Genomic DNA, 18,475 nt, shown 5'->3' with positions numbered 1-18,475 from the left:
AATAGTTAAGAACTATTTAATAGCTAAAATAGTTAAAATAATTACAAAATTACCTGTAAAATAAATCCTAACCTAAGTTACAATTAAACCTAACACTACACTATCAATAAATTAATTAAATAAACTACCTACAATTACCTACAATTAACCTAACACTACACTATCAATAAATTAATTAAATACAATTCCTACAAATAAATACAATTAAATAAACTAGCTAAAGAACAAAAAATAAAAAAGAACTAAGTTACAAAAAATAAAAAAATATTTACAAACAGAAGAAAAATATAACAACAATTTTAAACTAATTACACCTACTCTAAGCCCCCTAATAAAATAACAAAGACCCCCAAAATAACAAAATGCCCTGCCCTATTCTAAATTACTAAAGTTCAAAGCTCTTTTACCTTACCAGCCCTGAACAGGGCCCTTTGCGGGGCATGCCCCAAGAAGTTCAGCTCTTTTGCCTGTAAAAAAAACATACAATACCCCCCCCAACATTACAACCCACCACCCACATACCCCTAATCTAACCCAAACCCCCCTTAAATAAACCTAACACTAAGCCCCTGAAGATCATCCTACCTTGTCTTCACCTCACCAGGTATCACCGATCCGTCCTGGCTCCAAAATCTTCATCCAACCCAAGCGGGGGCTGGCGATCCATCATCCGGTGGCGGAAGAGGCTCCAAAGTCTTCATCCTATCTGGGAAGAAGAGTAGATACGGACCAGCAACCATCATCTTCCAAGCGGCATCTTCTATCTTCATCCGATGAGGACCGGGTCCATCCTGAAGCCCTCCGACCCGGACCCATCTTCATCCGGCGACGTCCAACTGAAGAATGGAGGTTCCTTTAAGGGACGTCATCCAAGATGGCGTCCCTCGAATTCCGATTGGCTGATAGGATTCTATCAGCCAATCGGAATTAAGGTAGGAATATTCTGATTGGCTGATGGAATCAGCCAATCAGAATCAAGTTCAATCCGATTGGCTGATCCAATCAGCCAATCATATTGAGCTTGCATTCTATTGGCTGTTCCGATCAGCCAATCGGATTGAACTTGATTCTGATTGGCTGATTCCATCAGCCAATCAGAATATTCCTACCTTAATTCCGATTGGCTGATAGAATCCTATCAGCCAATCAGAATTCAAGGGACGCCATCTTGGATGACGTCATTTAAAGGAACCGTCATTCGTCGTTCAGTCGTCGGCCAGGATGGATGTTCCGCGTCGGAGGTCTTCAGGATCCTGCCGCTCCGCTCCGGATGGATGACGATAGAAGATCCCGCTTGGATGAAGACTTCAATCGGATGGAAGACCTCTTCTGCCCCGCTTGGATGAAGACTTCTACCGGATGGAGGACCTCTTCTTGCTCCGCTTGGATGAAGAATTTGGCTCGGCTGGGTGAAGACGACTCAAGGTAGGGAGATCTTCAGGGGCTTAGTGTTAGGTTTATTTAAGGGGTGTTTGGGTTAGATTAGGGGTATGTGGGTGGTGGGTTGTAATGTTGGGGGGGGGTATTGTATGTTTTTTTTTACAGGCAAAAGAGCTGAAATTCTTGGGGCATGCCCCGCAAAGGGCCCTGTTCAGGGCTGGTAAGGTAAAAGAGCTTTGAACTTTAGTAATTTAGAATAGGGTAGGGCATTTTTTTTATTTTGGGGGGCTTTGTTATTTTATTAGGGGGCTTAGAGTAGGTGTAATTAGTTTAAAATTGTTGTAATATTTTTCTTATGTTTGTAAATATTTTTTTATTTTTTGTAACTTAGTTCTTTTTTATTTTTTGTACTTTAGTTAGTTTATTTCATTGTAGTTATTTGTAGGAATTGTATTTAATTTATTTATTGATAGTGTAGTGTTAGGTTTAATTGTAGATAATTATAGGTATTTTATTTAATTAATTTATTGATAGTGTAGTGTTAGGTTTAATTGTAACTTATGTTAGGATTTATTTTACAGGTAATTTTGTAATTATTTTAACTATTTTAGCTATTAAATAGTTCTTAACTATTTAATAGCTATTGTACCTGGTTAAAATAAATACAAAGTTACCTGTAAAATAAATATAAATCCTAAAATAGCTATAATATAATTATAATTTATATTGTAGCTATATTAGGATTTATTTTACAGGTAAGTATTTAGCTTTAAATAGGAATAATTTATTTAATAAGAGTTAATTAATTTCGTTAGATTTAAATTATATTTAACTTAGGGGGGTGTTAGTGTTAGGGTTAGACTTAGCTTTAGGGGTTAATACATTTATTATAATAGCGGCGAGATTCGGTCGGCAGATTAGGGGTTAATAATTGAAGTTAGGTGTCGGCGATGTTAGGGAGGGCAGATTAGGGGTTAATAAATATAATATAGGGGTCGGCGGTGTTAGGGGCAACAGATTAGGGGTACATAGCTATAATGTAGGTGGCGGCTCTTTGCGGTCGGCAGATTAGGGGTTAATTATTGTAGGTAGGTGGCGGCGGCGTTGTGGGGGGCAGGTTAGGGGTTAATAAATATAATATAGGGGTCGGCGATGTTAGGGCAGCAGATTAGGGGTACATAGCTATAATGTAGCTGGCGGCGGCGTGCGGACGGCAGATTAGGGGTTAATAAGTGTAGGTAGCTGGCGGCGACGTTGTGGGGGGCAGGTTAGGGGTTAATAAATATAATATAGGGGTCGGCGGTGTTAGGGGCAGCAGATTAGGGGTACATAAGGATAACGTAGGTGGCGGTCGGCCGATTAGGGGTTAAAAAATGTAATCGAGTGTCGGCGATGTGGGGGGACCTCGGTATAGGGGTACATAGGTAGTTTATGGGTGTTAGTGTACTTTAGAGCACAGTAGTTAAGAGCTTTATGAACCGGCGTTAGCCCAGAAAGCTCTTAACTACTGACTTTTTTCTGCGGCTGGAGTTTTGCAATTGACGTAAGGGGATCTGCGGTATGGAAAAGTCGCGGCTGAAAAGTGAGCGTTAGACCCTTTTTTGACTGACTCCAAATACCGGAGGTAGCCTAAAACCAGCGTTAGGAGCCTCTAACGCTGGTTTTCACGGCTACCGCCAAACTCCAAATCTAGGCCAAAGTTTGTTGATACTTGGAATACTGTGTTAACTGAATGTTTATTAAGACTAATACATTTGCTAATATTGTACAAAACGAAATTGTTAAATAATGTCAAAAGGGAGATTGACCTGTTACAATTAGAGCTTAATAACAAGAAGATTGAGATAGATTACCCTAAGTTTGATAAGATATTGAAAATTGCATTGATAGAGTCCAAGAATGAGATTCTCAATTTAAAGCACACCAAATATCTTAGGGACCAATCCAACTATGACAATCAGATGGTCTATGTATGGCATCACTCTAAGAGTAGATCCAGCAATAGGAGAGGGATATCCAAGAGTAGGAATGGAGGTAGAGGCAGAGGTAGAGGTAGGGGAGGCTATCAGGGATACACCCATAACCAAGGACAAGATAGAGCCTCTGACAGTGAGGTAGAATCTGGGGAAGACACTGGAGCATCTGGTGGGGAGGAAGCTAGGGTTGTACCTAAAGGTATATTGAAAAATGCACAAAAAAACATACAGAAACAGGTGTGCATAAAAAGTTCAGCTAATACATTTAATACTGAACAAGTGAGGCCTAAGGAATACACTACGCCTACAGTTGTCCCCCACAATAATAGTACACATAGTACAAATAATATTTATACCAAGTATGTAAGCAGTGCAAACCAGTTTACCACTAATGAAATGACCACTACAGGGGAAGACCGAAGGGTCTTTGAACAAGTTTTTTACCAGACTCAGGAGAAAACAGGTATAGGTCAGGAGAAAAGATATCCTTAGAGAGTGAACAAGAATATGAAGTACAATTGACTCACATATACAATGTGATCAATTTATCCACTATATCCCTGACAGATATACAGTTTAAGGTTTTAAGCTATAGTCTTAATTTTGACCCTTCTAACTCCTTTAACCTTTTTAATACCATGCTGGATGTTAATAAATTAATTAGGAATTTGACCCTTAAGAATTTTTTTCAGGGGGAGATGTCTGATAAAAGTCAGGGTCTTTCAAGAAGACATACTGCCCCACAAGGTATGTCTCTTTTAGATTTTACTGAGTCATGTGATGTTATAGCTTTGGCAGATTTGGAAAGGCAGGGAAACACAGAAGTGGGTACACATACTATCAAGAGTTTCAGTGGATTCAAAAATCAATCTGAATTTTATCCAATACAGAGTCGTGGGCCCATTCTAGAAACCTTTTTCAAAAGAGTTAAAAGTGATCTCACGTCTTTGTTTTCTGCTAAGATAGAAACATGTGAGACTGGACACCACAAAATGGTAGTCTTGGATAAGATAGAATATGTCAGAGAGGCACACAGGCAACTGCACAATGAGATAAACTATCAAAGATTGGATAAAGATACCACAAAGGTTTTTCAAAGAGAACATAGGGCACGTTTGGATGATGGATTGGAGGATGGGCATTTTGATAAAGCCACCTATGAGTATTTGTATGTAGCACATCCGGTGGTGCCCATCTTCCACCATCTTCCAAAAGTGCACAAAACATTGATTGAAGAACAAGGGCATCCCATAGTGAGTGGGATAGGCTCCCTTCTTGAATATTTGTCACAGTGGCTTGATGCCATATTGCATCCACTGGTGATTACATTGCAGAGTTATCTGAAAGACACCAAGGATTTACTCAACCTGATGGAAACATTTACTTGGAAAACACACGAATATATGTGGCTAACAGTGGACGTGGTGGCTCTCTATTCATCAATTCCACATGAAGAGGGTCTTAAGGTTTTATCCTTTTTTCTTAGAAAATTTTCAGAGTTAGATACAGACCTTGTGGATTTTGTTTTGAGAGTCACTAGTTTCACACTTACACATAACTATTTTTGGTGTTTTGTTTTATCTCCAGAGATGTGGGACAGCTATGGGGGTCAAATTTGCGCACTCATACGCCAAACTTTTCATGGGTTGGTGGGAGCTGTCCCACATCTATGGAGATAAAAATGTTTATAGAGATAATATTGCCTTTTATAGGTGGTATATAGACAACCTGCTTTTCATCTGGCAGGGATCAGAGACAACACTGGTTGACTTTATCAAGGGTTTGAATGAGAATACGTTGGGTTTGCAGTTTACATTTGAAAAACAATCTAGATCAAATAACTATTTACCCATCACCAAGAATACTTTACTCCACGCAAAGAGCTGTTTTCCCAAACATGTCCCTATGGCGGTGGCCAAGGGACAACTCATTAGGGTAAAAAGATATTGTACCGAAGAGACTGTATATTTGCAGCAAAGCCAAGAAATGAGAGATAGATTAAGAGATAGAGGTTACCCTAATTATGTGATAGATAGGGCTCAAAAACAAGTAGATAGACTTGATTGAAGGACGCTTCTCAAGGGGTCTGATCAGAGAAGGGACCCCTTGGTTACTAAAGCTGATGATAAGGTTACTTTTGTAACTGATTTCAGCACGAATTATAAGGAGATTTGCAAAATCATAAATAAACATTTCCGACTGTTGTCGGCTGATGACCAACTTGCCAATTGTGTTGATAGAGGACTACGTTGTTCCTATAGGAAATGCAGAACCTTAGGAAATATTTTGGCCCCCTCTGAGGTACCTGTTAGTAGTCCCAGAGAACAAGGTTCTTGGTTGCGTCACAGGGGAATGTACAGGTGCGGCAGGTCATGATGTAGGCCCTGTGAGTTTATCATTTCTTCGGACGAATTTAGGTCTGAAGTCACGGGGGAAAAGTTTAAGATCTCTTCCTGCCTCAACTGCACATCCTCCTATGTTATTTCTCTCCTTACTTGCATTGATTGTCACCTTCAGTATGTAGGACTTGCTACAACTGATGTTAATACCAGGATTAGAAATCAGTTGTCCACTATAAAAAGAGGAGAGGCAAGCACTCCATTGGTAAAACATTTCAAGAACACCCATGAGAAAAGCAATGCAACATTTAGATGGCAGGCTATAGAATGGGTAAAACCACCATCTAGAGGAGGAGATAGGGACCAGATATTAGGCAAACGTGAGATGTTTTGGATTTTTAAACTCAAAACTAGAGTACCAGGGGGACTCAATTCTGAGTACGACCTGATAAATTATTGGAAATAATTGTTCCCTATTGGGTTGATATTCTTTGGATCATGCTCAGTTTTTGGGGGTCCCCTTTGTGCTCTTCTGTAAATATGTTACTTTAAATTAATTTATTCTTATTGAATTATGCCTTCAAATGAGTGGCACATATATAAGTATATATGTATTTCCTAATGTAGGGGGGATGAATGAATTTATTTATTCGTTTATTTAGCTATCAATGTATTCACAATTTTTTAGTATTATTTAGTATTATAATTTTGTATATGTTTATTGTTTATATCTATACATTGAGTAGCATTTTGGGAATATAGAGTATTTTCTAACTAATACACAATTTTGATTTGTATTGATTGGTTTTAATGTCAACCAATGAGAATTGTTTTTGGCGTTTAAATAGCCAGCACATCTGTACTTACTTAGCTATGCTTACAGTGTTTATCTGAAACATGTCAGCTTGAGTACCCAGCTCACAATTGTATGTGCTGGACCCCCATGGATATTCTGTTTTTATCCCAAGTGGAATTTGAATAAAAGGACTGTTTTTACATTCATCTCGCCCTGGATTTGCATATTTATTTATTTTTATATATATATATATATATATATATATATATATATATATATATATACTAGTCCTAAAGCCCGTTAACACGGGCCATTTTTTTGAAGTACAGCGGTCCCACCCCTTGCGCTCTCTCCCTCCCCCTCTCTTTTGCTCTCTCTCCCCCTCTCTTTTGCTCTCTCTCCGCCTCTCTTTTGAGCTCTCTCTCTCCCCCTCTCTTTTGCGCTCTCTCTCTCCCCCTTCTCTTTTGCGCTCTCTCTCTCCCCCCCTCTCTTTTGCGCTCTCTCTCTCCCCCTCTCGTTTGTGCTCCCCCTCTCTTTTGTGCTCTCTCTATCCCTCTCTTTTGCTCTCTCTCTCCCCCTCTCTTTTGCGCTCTCTCTCTCCTATCTCTTTTGCACTCTCTCCCCCATCTCTTTTGTGCTCTCTCTCCCCCTCTCTTTTAAGCTCTCTCTCTCCCCATCTCTTTTGCGCTCTCTCTCCCCCTCTCTTTTGAGCTCTCTCCCCCCTCTCTCTCTCCCCCCTCTCCTCTCTCTCTCTCTCTCCCCTCTCTCTCTCTCCCCCCTCTCTTTTGTGCTCTCTCTCCCCCTCTTTTGCTCTCTCTCTCTCACCCCCCTCTCTTTTGCGCTCTCTCTCTCCCCCTCTCTTTTGCGCTCTCTCTCTCCCCCTCTTTTGCTCTCTCTCTCCCCCCTCTCTTTTGTGCTCTCTCTCCCCCTCTCTTTTGCGCTCTCTCTTTTGTGCTCTCTCCCCCTCTCTTTTGCGCTCTCTCCCCCCTTCTCTTTTGCGCGCTCTCCCCCCTCTCTTTTGCTCTCTCTATCTCCCCCCTCTCTTTTGCGCTCTCTCTCTCCCCCTCTCTTTTGTGCTCTCTCCCCCCTCTCTTCGCACTCTCTCCCCCCTCTTTTGCTCTCTCTCCCCCATCTCTTTTGCACCCTCTCTCCCCCTCTCTTTTGAGCTCTCTCTCTCCCCCATATCTTTTGCGCTCTCTCTCCTCCTCTCTTTTGAGCACTCTCCCCCCTCTCTCTCTCCCACATCTCTTTTGCGCTCTCTCTCCCCTCTCTTTTGAGCTCTCTTTCCCTCCTCTCTCCCCTCCTCTCTCTCCCTCCCCTCTTTCTCTTCCCCCTCCTCTCTCTCTCCCTCCCCTCTCTCCCCCTCTCTTTTGCGCTCTCTCTCTCCCCCTCTCTTTTGCGCTCTCTCCCCCCTCTCTTCGCACTCTCTCCCCCCTCTTTTGCTCTATCTCCCCCATCTCTTTTGCGCTCTCTCTCCCCTTCTCTTTTGAGCTCTCTCTCTCCCCCATATCTTTTGCGCTCTCTCTCTCCCCCTCTCTTTTGAGCTCTCTCTCTCCCCCCTCTCTCTCTCCATCATCTCTTTTGTGCTCTCTCTCCCCTTCTCATTTGAGCGCTCTCTCCCCCCCCTCTCTCTCTCCCCCCTCCTCTCTCTCTCCCTCCCTTTTCTCCCCCCTCCTCTCTCTCTCTCCCCCCCTCCTCTCTCTCTCCCCCCTCCTCTCTCTCTCTCCCCCCTCCTCTCTCTCTCCCCCTCCTCTCTCTCTCTCCCCCCTTTTTACTCTCTCTCTCTCCCCCCTCCTCTCTCTCTCTCCCCCTCCTCCTCTCTCTCCCCCCCCTCCTCTCTCTCCCCCTCTCCTCTCTCTCCCCCCTTCTCTCTCTCTCTCTCTCCCCCCTCCTCTCTCTCTCCCCCTCTCTCCCCCTCCTCTCTCTCTCCACCCTTTTCTCTCTCACCCCCCTCCTCTCTCTCTCCCCCCCCTCCTCTCTCTCGCCCCTCTCTCTCCTCTCTCTCTCCCCTCCTCTCTCTCTCCCCTCTCTCTTTTGTTCTCTCTCTCTCCCTCTCTTTTGCTCTCTCTCTCTCTCTCTCTCTCTCTCCGCCTCTCTTTTGTGCACTCTCTCTCCCCCTCCCTTTTGCACTCTCTCCCCCCTCTCTTTTGCTCTATCTCCCCCCTCCCTCTCTTTTGTGCTCTCTCTCTCCCCCCTCTTTTGCTCTCTCTCTCCCCCTCTCTTTTGCTTTCTCTCTCTCTCCCCCATCTCTTTTGCTCTCTCTCTCTCCCCTCTCTCCCCTCTTCTCTCTCTCTCCCCTCCTCTCTCTCTCCCCTCCTCTCTCTCCCCCTCTCTCTCTCCCCTCCTCTCTCTCTCCCCCCCTCTCCTCTCTCCCTCCCCCCTCTCCTCTCTCCCCCCTCTCCTCTCTCTCTCCCCTCCTCTCTCTCCCTTCCTCTCTGTCTCTCAGTCTACCCTCTCTATCTCACGACCACGCCCGACCACGCCCCATTCACGCCCAGCCACACCCCCTTCCCGTTGACCACGCCCCCACTCACACCCAGCCACGCCCACTTCTGCCGCAGATTAGATCATCTAGTGAGTAGGACTCAAAGGCCAGGTGTGTTTGTCCTCGTGCTGTCTCTACTGCGCATGACAGCTTCGGACAAACACACTTGGCCTTTTATATAATAGGATAGCTATATACACACACGTTTAGCCCAATCCAAAACCTTATCATATATCATATCCCTTGAATTGTAGAGTGTGCCCCATAGAAGTCTATTAGATGAGGGATTTAGCTTAGCATCACTATCCAACCTCCAGATCTTTTGGTGCCTTAGTATTTCGCTCGTGTGGTGCCATTTAAAATTCAATTTGTAATATGAGCACAAGAATAAGTGTGCTATTGAATGAACTTGAGCGTTGCTAGCGCTCAATAGCGCTAATATATTTGCACTCCTTTGTAATCTAGGTCTAAGGGACATATTTATCAAGCTCCGTATGGAGCTTGATGCCACGTGTTTCTGGCGAGTCATCAGGCTTGCCGGAAACATAAGTTATGAAGCAACGGTCTAGAGACCGCAGCTCCATAGCCTGTCCTCCTGCTCTGAGGCGGCGGACAGACATCGCCAGAAACCAACCCGATCGAATACGATCGGGTTGATTGACACCCTCTGCTAGCGTCCGATTGGCCACAAATCTGCAGGAGACAGCATTGCACCAGCAGTTCACAAGAACTGCTGGTGCAATGATAAATGCCGACAGCGTATGCTGTCGGCATTTATCGATGTGCAGCGGACATGGTCCGCAATATCGGATCATGCCCGCTCGCACAATGATAATTCGGCCCCAAAATGTATAATACATTAATAGACACAAGAATACTAAAATCCCTATTTACATTAGTTTCCAATATTTTTCCAAACAACTGTAGGGGGCACAGTAATTTTATTAAACTCAAAAATATGTTATAGTATAACATATTTCATAAATTAAAAATGTAGCAGTGCAAGTCTATTTATATTGTCTGCTTTTCCTGTAATTTAAACACCAAAATGGTATTGTTTAAAAAATAGATAATCCCTTTATTTACCATTGCCCAGTACAGAAATATACTTTTTACCTCTGTAATTACCTTGTATCTAAGCTTCTGCTGACTGCCTCCTTATCTCAGATCTTTTGACAGACTTGCATTTCAGGCAATTAGTTCTGACTCTTTATTAACTTCATGTGCATGAGCACAATGTTATCTATATGAAACACATTAAACCCTATAGCTGGGAAAAACTGTAGAATGCATTCAGATAAGAGGCAGCCTTCAAGAGCTTAGAAATTAACATATGAGCCTACCTAGGTTAGCTTTTAACTAAGAATAACAAGAGAACAAAGCACATTTGATGATACAAGTTAATTGGAAAGTTGATTAAAATTGCATACCCTATCTGAACCATGAACGTTTAATTTTGACTAGACTGTCCCTTTAAATGATTATTTGTTTTTAATTAGATTACAACACGCATAGATGTTTTAGCATGACAGGGCATTTATTTCTATATTTTTTTCTTTATAATCAACCTTCAAAACATCAGATATATGTAGAAATATATATTTATGAATAAAATGAACATATTCTTATATGTGAAGAACATTGGAATGTGAAATATTCATATTTTCATGTCGGTTTATTACACTTGAAAATATGTAATCGGAATTGAGCACAAGTAGGGTGTTTTTCCCCCCACTTTTTTTGCTCCATTGACTTCTATAGGGGAAAACGTTAACATGCACGCAATATTCTAGCTTTTTACGTGCATCGGGTAAGTGCAAACAAAACCCTTTTTACTTTCAACTTGTAATACATGTGCTACCCGACATGGCAAAAAGCTTACTTCTAGTGGAGTTAGCGAGCGTGCAGGACACCCTAAACAATCCATAATAGTTAAACAATTGCACAAAATGAAGTTCAGTGAAGACATATACATATGGGTAAAGATTGTGCCTGAAAACCTTTTAAAATTATAAAAAAGATGACATGAACAATTTATCTTTTTCCCCCTCTATCCAGCCCTTATTCTGTTTGGGACCTTTTGCTTAAGTTTATAAAATACCAGGGTGATATAACATTCTGGTTGAGAATCAGTCACAAGTCTATACAATTTAGCATAAAAACCTCCCAAAATAAACAGTTCTTCATTCCATGCTTATTGCAATAGATAACAACAACCCTGTAGCTATCAGTTGCGGCTTGCACTCAGCCAGACTAATATTGGCAGTTAAGTAGCTGTCAGTTTTTTTTTTAAGATGTTGTTTTGTTTGTTTTAAACAGGTTTATTGTTGCACATGTTCAGTAGTATGCTGGTGCCTCACAAACACCTAGATTACGAGTTTTACGTTCGTGTTTTAACGCTGAAAAAATATGCATTTCAGTGTTAAAACAGAAACGCAGTTATTACGAGTCTTGTCGGTATAGCTGTACCGCAAGCCTTTTAGCCTGTAACGCAAAGTTAGTCCGGCACTCGAAAAAATGCCATTACATGTTTTGCGGTGAGGCTAAAAAGCTTGCGTTACACCCTATAACGACACGATCCGTTTCGCAATCTGAGACCAGTAGTTATGAGTTTTACGCAACAAAACTGTTACACAAAGCTCATAACTAAAGTGTTACAAAGTACACTAACACCCATAAACTACCTATTAACCCCTACACCAAGGCCCTCCCGCATCACAAACACTATATATGTAGTTATAATACATATATTTATTAACCCCTATTCTGCCGCTCCCTGACATCGTCGCCACTATACTAAAGTTATTAACCCCTATTCCCCCGCACCCCAATATCACCCACGCTATAATAAAGATATTAACCCCTATGCCGCTGCTTCCCGACATCGCCGCCACTAAATAAAGTTCTTAACCTCTAAACCTCTGGCCTCCTACATCACTGCCACTAAATAAACCTATTAACCCCTAAACCGACAGCCTCCCACCAAAAACTAAATTAAACTATTAACCCCTAAACCTATTAACCCCCTAACTTTAAATTAAAATTACAAGATCCCTATCTTAAAATAAATAAAAACTTACCTGGGAAATAAAAAAAACTAAATTTAAACTATAAATTAAACTAACATGACTATAATACTAAAATTAAAATAACTATCAATTAAATAAATTAAATTACTCATTTAAAATACTATAACACTACTAAAAAAAAAATCTACAGTTACAAAAAATTTAAAAATACTAAATTACAAAAATAAAAAAATACTAAATTACAAAAAATTTAAAAAATACTAAATTACGAAAAATAACAAACAAAATTAAAACAATTACACCTAATCTAATAGCCCTATCAAAATAAAAAAGCCCCCTAGCCTACAATAAACTACCAATAGCCCTTAAAAGGGCCCTTTGTAGGGCATTGCCCTAAAGGAATCAGCATTTTTCTCTGAAAAAAAATACAAAGATCCCCCAACAGTAAAACCCACCACCCAACCAACCCCCCAAAATAAAAAACTTAACTTTTTTTCTTGCCCTTAAAAGGGCATTCAGCTCTATTAAGACAAGCCCTTATGTCTGCACATGATGCACAGGGCAAAACATTTAGATTGGATGCTTCATGTTCCTCCATGTGGGTGTGCTTACACTCTTTCTCCTTAGACAGGTTTTTACAAATTACTCTGGAACCTGTTTCCATTCCACTTAAACCCATGACTCCATGTTCGTTTAACAAGTACACCTTTAAAGGGACAGTAAACACCAGAATTTTTGTTGTTTAAAAATGTAGATAATCCCTTTATTACCCATTCCCCAATTTTGCATAACCACACAGTTATAATAATACATGTTTTACCTCTGTGATTACCGTGTATCTAAGCCTCTGCAAACTGCCCCCTTATTTCATTTCTTTTGACAGACTTGCATTTTCAGCCAATCGGTGCTGACTCCTAGGAGCTTCACGTGCCTGAGCTCAATGTTATCTATGTGAAACACATGAACTAATGACCTCTAGTGGTGAAAAACTGTCAAAATATTTTCAGATTAGAGGCGGCCTTCAAGGTCTAAGAAATTAGCATATGAACCTCCTAGGTTTAGCTTTCCACTAAGAATACCAAGAGAAAACGGCAAAATTGGTAATACAAGTAAATTGGAAAGTTGTTTAAAATTGCATGTCCTATTTAAATCACAAAAGTTTTTTTTTTACTTTACTGTCCCTTTTAATATCAGCAATCTATGCAAAGAGCAGAAAACCCTGAAAATGCAGAGCTTAAATGAATTCAACTAGAAAGTGTTAAAGTGAATTAAGTGATATTGTGCTAAAACTGTGGCAGCAGTGTGACAAATTATCTGATCTGACTGCACACATTTGTATGTTAGAATGCATCAGCACATTAAATGAGATACATTAAACACTCTCATTTCAAAATGTTAATGGAAAGCTTTTCCCTATATAAGGCAAAGTAGAATACTGATAATTTGGTGTATAAATCACAAGAAATCCCCACACTGTTAAATTTTAGATTAATGGTTTAGTTTCCAGTTTACTAATCTTGTGAAAAAAAAGATGCATAAATTACATTATATGTTGTAGTGTTTTAAGACTGATTGGTTGATTGACTGGACCTAGGATAAAATAATAAAAAATAAATATAGATATATATATATATACAGCAAAATTGTGGCAGGTGCACTCTCACAAACAGTTCAATTTCCAATGCCAGGGTGACACCTGGAGATACAGGCAAGTCTTTGGAGAATATCTATTGACAATACATTGCTTCTTGTGACACCTGGAGATATAGGCAAGTCTTTGGAGAATATCTATTGACAATACAGATATTTTTATAACTTTGAGCAGTTTGGAGTCGCTCTAACTGTATTGCCAAGATGTATCTATCTCCTGACCAGGACCTCCTAAAGTCCTGGGCCACATGTGACTTTGGGTATTTGAATATGTATATATGTGAATGTGGTGCACTTATGGCTGTGTCTTTATGTATATCCATGATTTTTATGTACATTTGACAGTTGGATGTGTGGGAAGGGACCTATGTTTTGTATTCATCCCCCCACATAGGTGCCACCCTTGTACTAATGGTGCATGATGTGCCTTCCACTGCCTAGCGTTGGGTCATCTCTGACCATTTTTTTGGTGCTTATATCATATGCTCTATATATATTTATTATGCTACTACCATTATTGCAATATGGTGGTGTGGGATTACATTAAGGGGTTGTAGGATAGTGTGCAACATTTGTGCTGCCTTTTGACCTGTTGGGTTATTGGTTGATCTCTTAACACTATGCCAGCTTATGCCCTCCCATTCCTGACACATAGAGCCCTATTACCACAACTCAGTTTGACTATCTAATGTACATTTCACCTGAGGGCTTGCCCCTCTACCCTATCGTGGTACTAGTTGATTTCCACACAGGTGGTGGTCACCTGATGATACACATACATGCTGCGGTCCGTATCTCTAATGAATAGGGCCCATGTAGTATTCAATAGGTCTATCGCTCCTACATATATTTGACTAGCAGTGCCACCTATATAGCTCCTAGCCATCGCACATAATCTTTCGCACTACCGGTCTCCTTGAGTACTCGGTTTGGGCTGGTAATGTGTTATTCTGCTGTACATGGGGGCTTGCTCTTTTGAGCCTATCGCATAGCATCAGATCCCCCTATATAGGTGGAGCTTGCTTGTAGATATGCATGCGCATTACGGGGATATATGTCCTCAGAAGCAGGACCTACTTCTCTCGTTATACGCTACGCTACGCTATCCAGTATGTATGGTCTGAAGCGTTCAGCTTAACTGTTCCATATTGTTGCATGCCATATTTATTTGAACGGCCCCTGTACTTTAACTATGAGCGATCGCTCTGGGGAAGGCTCTACACTTTGCATTGACAGATTCTGACTTGCATTTACTATGCCCACCTTCTAGTATAGTATTTATTATATGGAATATGTGGGACACCATTTACTATCATGGTCCTTATGTAAATTATGAACGGACTCCTACATACGGATGAATTGGGGATTATAAATCTAACTGTTTAATTGACAGCGCATATGTTTAATTGACAGCGCATATGTTGTTATTCACACATTCTAGTATGTCTCCGTGTTTGATACTATGTTATTGCAACTGCTATATTTCTGACACTATGCATAGATAATTGCTGCCACAGATGTTCTTGCATGACTATTCTGCAGTGTATGTATTTAATGTGGTTTAATGTATTTTAATGTATTTTAATCAATGTTGGTGTTGTTTACTTGATTAGGGTTGCCTTCGCAACAATTTTGGTGGTTTTTACACTGGGGGAGGGTCTCTTGTGGGTGTATAAATGTTTGTTGCACAGTATGTACTTTGGTCTGATGAAGGGGTGTATTCCACGAAACGTCACTGAATAAATCCAGTATTTTTTAAGACCAGTGAGTGCTGTTTCCTGTTTTCCATATATATATATATATATATATATATATATATATATATATATATATATATAGGGATCGCTGATGAAGCGCACTGAGTATGCACGAAACGCGTCAGATCAGCATCACCTAACCTTGTACACAACTGTGTGACTTACCACTTAAGCCTGAATAAACCAACTTGGTTGTAGCAATCCTGTTGGTCCTCATTCTCTTGTTGTTCCTATATATACATATATATATATATATATATATATATATATATATATATATATATATATATATATACAGGGAGTGCAGAATTATTAGGCAAATGAGTATTTTGACCACATTATCCTCTTTATGCATGTTGTCTTACTCCAAGCTGTATAGGCTCGAAAGCCTACTACCAATTAAGCATATTAGGTGATGTGCATCTCTGTAATGAGAAGGGGTGTGGTCTAATGACATCAACACCCTATATCAGGTGTGCATAATTATTAGGCAACTTCCTTTCCTTTGGCAAAATGGGTCAAAAGAAGGACTTGACAGGCTCAGAAAAGTCAAAGGTGTGCAATACTCAGAGACATGGCCAAGGTAAGAAAGGCTGAAAGACGACCACCACTGAACAAGACACACAAGCTGAAACGTCAAGACTGGGCCAAGAAATATCTCAAGACTGATTTTTCTAAGGTTTTATGGACTGATGAAATGAGAGTGAGTCTTGATGGGCCAGATGGATGGGCTCGTGGCTGGATAGGTAAAGGGCAGAGAGCTCCAGTCCTACTCAGACACCAGCAAGGTGGAGGTGGAGTACTGGTTTGGGCTGGTATCATCAAAGATGAGCTTGTGTGGCCTTTTCGGGTTGAGGATGGAGTCAAGCTCAACTCCCAGTCCTACTGCCAGTTTCTGGAAGACACCTTCTTCAAGCAGTGGTACAGGAAGAAGTCTGCATCCTTCAAGAAAAACATGATTTTCATGCAGGACAATGCTCCATCACACGCGTCCAAGTACTCCACAGCGTGGCTGGCAAGAAAGGGTATAAAAGAAGAAAATCTAATGACATGGCCTCCTTGTTCACCTGATCTGAACCCCATTGAGAACCTGTGGTCCATCATCAAATGTGAGATTTACAAGGAGGGAAAAAAGTACACCTCTCTGAACAGTGTCTGGGAGGCTGTGGTTGCTGCTGCACGCAATGTTGATGGTGAACAGATCAAAACACTGACAGAATCCATGGATGGCAGGCTTTTGAGTGTCCTTGCAAAGAAAGGTGGCTATATTGGTCACTGATTTGTTTTTGTTTTGTTTTTGAATGTCAGAAATGTATATTTGTGAATGTTGAGATGTTATATTGGTTTCACTGGTAAAAATAAATAATTGAAATGGGTATATATTTGTTTTTTGTTAAGTTGCCTAATAATTATGCACAGTAATAGTCACCTGCACACACAGATATCCCCCTAAAATAGCTATAACTAAAAACAAACTAAAAACTACTTCCAAAACTATTCAGCTTTGATATTAATGAGTTTTTTGGGTTCATTGAGAACATGGTTGTTGTTCAATAATAAAATTAATCCTCAAAAATACAACTTGCCTAATAATTCTGCACTCCCTGTATATATATATATATATATATATATATATATATATATATATATATATATATATATATATATATAATTACAGCCTTTAGCCAAATGGCAATTTACCCAAGTCCATGTCAAGGTTTTTTCCTCCCTGAGTCCCTAACCTGTTAGCTTTGCACCAAACTGAGATATAAACAAAGGTGACGCAGGACTATATATTGTTTGAGGATACCGAAAAAAACATGGAAATGGACTGCATCATCAACATGTGTCTAGGAAATTAGCTTGCAGCTGGATAGACACAAGACCTATTCAAAGTTTGTTTATATTTTAAGGAAGTGGGAAACAAAGAGAATACACCACACTCTGATGTTGTTCTATATGCATGTGGTTCTCTCAGGTAATCGCTGTCGCCATGTTGATAAGCTGTTAATCACCTGGACATGTAACCTCTCTTTTGAAAGAGGTGCCACTTGTCCCATTGTATTTCTTATTTTTGCATGCTAGTGTCCCTTTTATAGACCAGAGCACCATTAAAGTCCATAGTATACAGGTGATCTAAATTTCTGTGGTAATCACCTTTTATCTAAAAGGACATAAGACCCCTAATTGAAAATTAGTAATCCCCTCTTTCATGTGAGGGTTGTGCGTATAAGTGAGTGGCGCATGCTGTATTTAATACAAAGGAGCTAATTTGTAGGAACTGCCCCTACACATGACAGAGGTCTGAGATTCCACATTGGAAAGTGGGAGCTCCCTTTTTCCAAACCAGGGCCCTCATTCTTCTGTTTATTTTATGGGAAAGAATAGGGGCTCCAACCCCTCCCCCCCTTGTCAAACACTGAAAAGACGTGTACTTGGGTTATAAAATCAACATTAACATGGTGATCACATGAAAATATTGAAATAGAGGTATTTTTAAATGAGGTTTTGCATACACCTGTAAGATGCAATGATCTGCAGTACACAAAGTGCTGATTATACTGAGATGGAACAAGGCTTTAACAGATACCCCATACTCACAGTTTTTGCTTGAAGTACAATCTACCCCTAATTTAAAAGAGTGGAATCAACCCTTTTATATTAGGGTCAATTGTCACCATATTACAGCTATGGGGTTAGATTAGTCCCCCCTCCCCCCTCAGGTAAACAGCCCTTTTAAGTGCTACTGCTGGTTATTGACATTTTAATTGTGATCATCATATGACCCCTGATTTGAAAGGGAATAAACTTCTCTTTCAAAGGAGGGCTCTTTTATCTCAGCATTTTGAAATCCTTTGCTGGTTGCCACTGTTTTACAGGTGACTTCTTTCTTTCAAATGAGGGCTCTCTTGTCCTAGTTAGTTGTCTTGTGTCTTAGAAGGCAAGTTCCTGGGACATTACCAGATCCTCACAGTGTGATGTGACAGATCATCCCTTACCGGACAGGCAAGATGGAAACTACAATATCCTTCACATTAGGTCAGCTTGCCAGGTTGCATTGCT

This window comes from Bombina bombina, chromosome 3 (genome assembly GCF_027579735.1).
Source record: "Bombina bombina isolate aBomBom1 chromosome 3, aBomBom1.pri, whole genome shotgun sequence".
NCBI classification, from domain to species: Eukaryota; Metazoa; Chordata; class Amphibia; order Anura; family Bombinatoridae; genus Bombina; species Bombina bombina.
The sequence above is the reverse complement of the archived record's forward strand: the minus strand, read 5'-3'. Positions refer to the sequence as shown.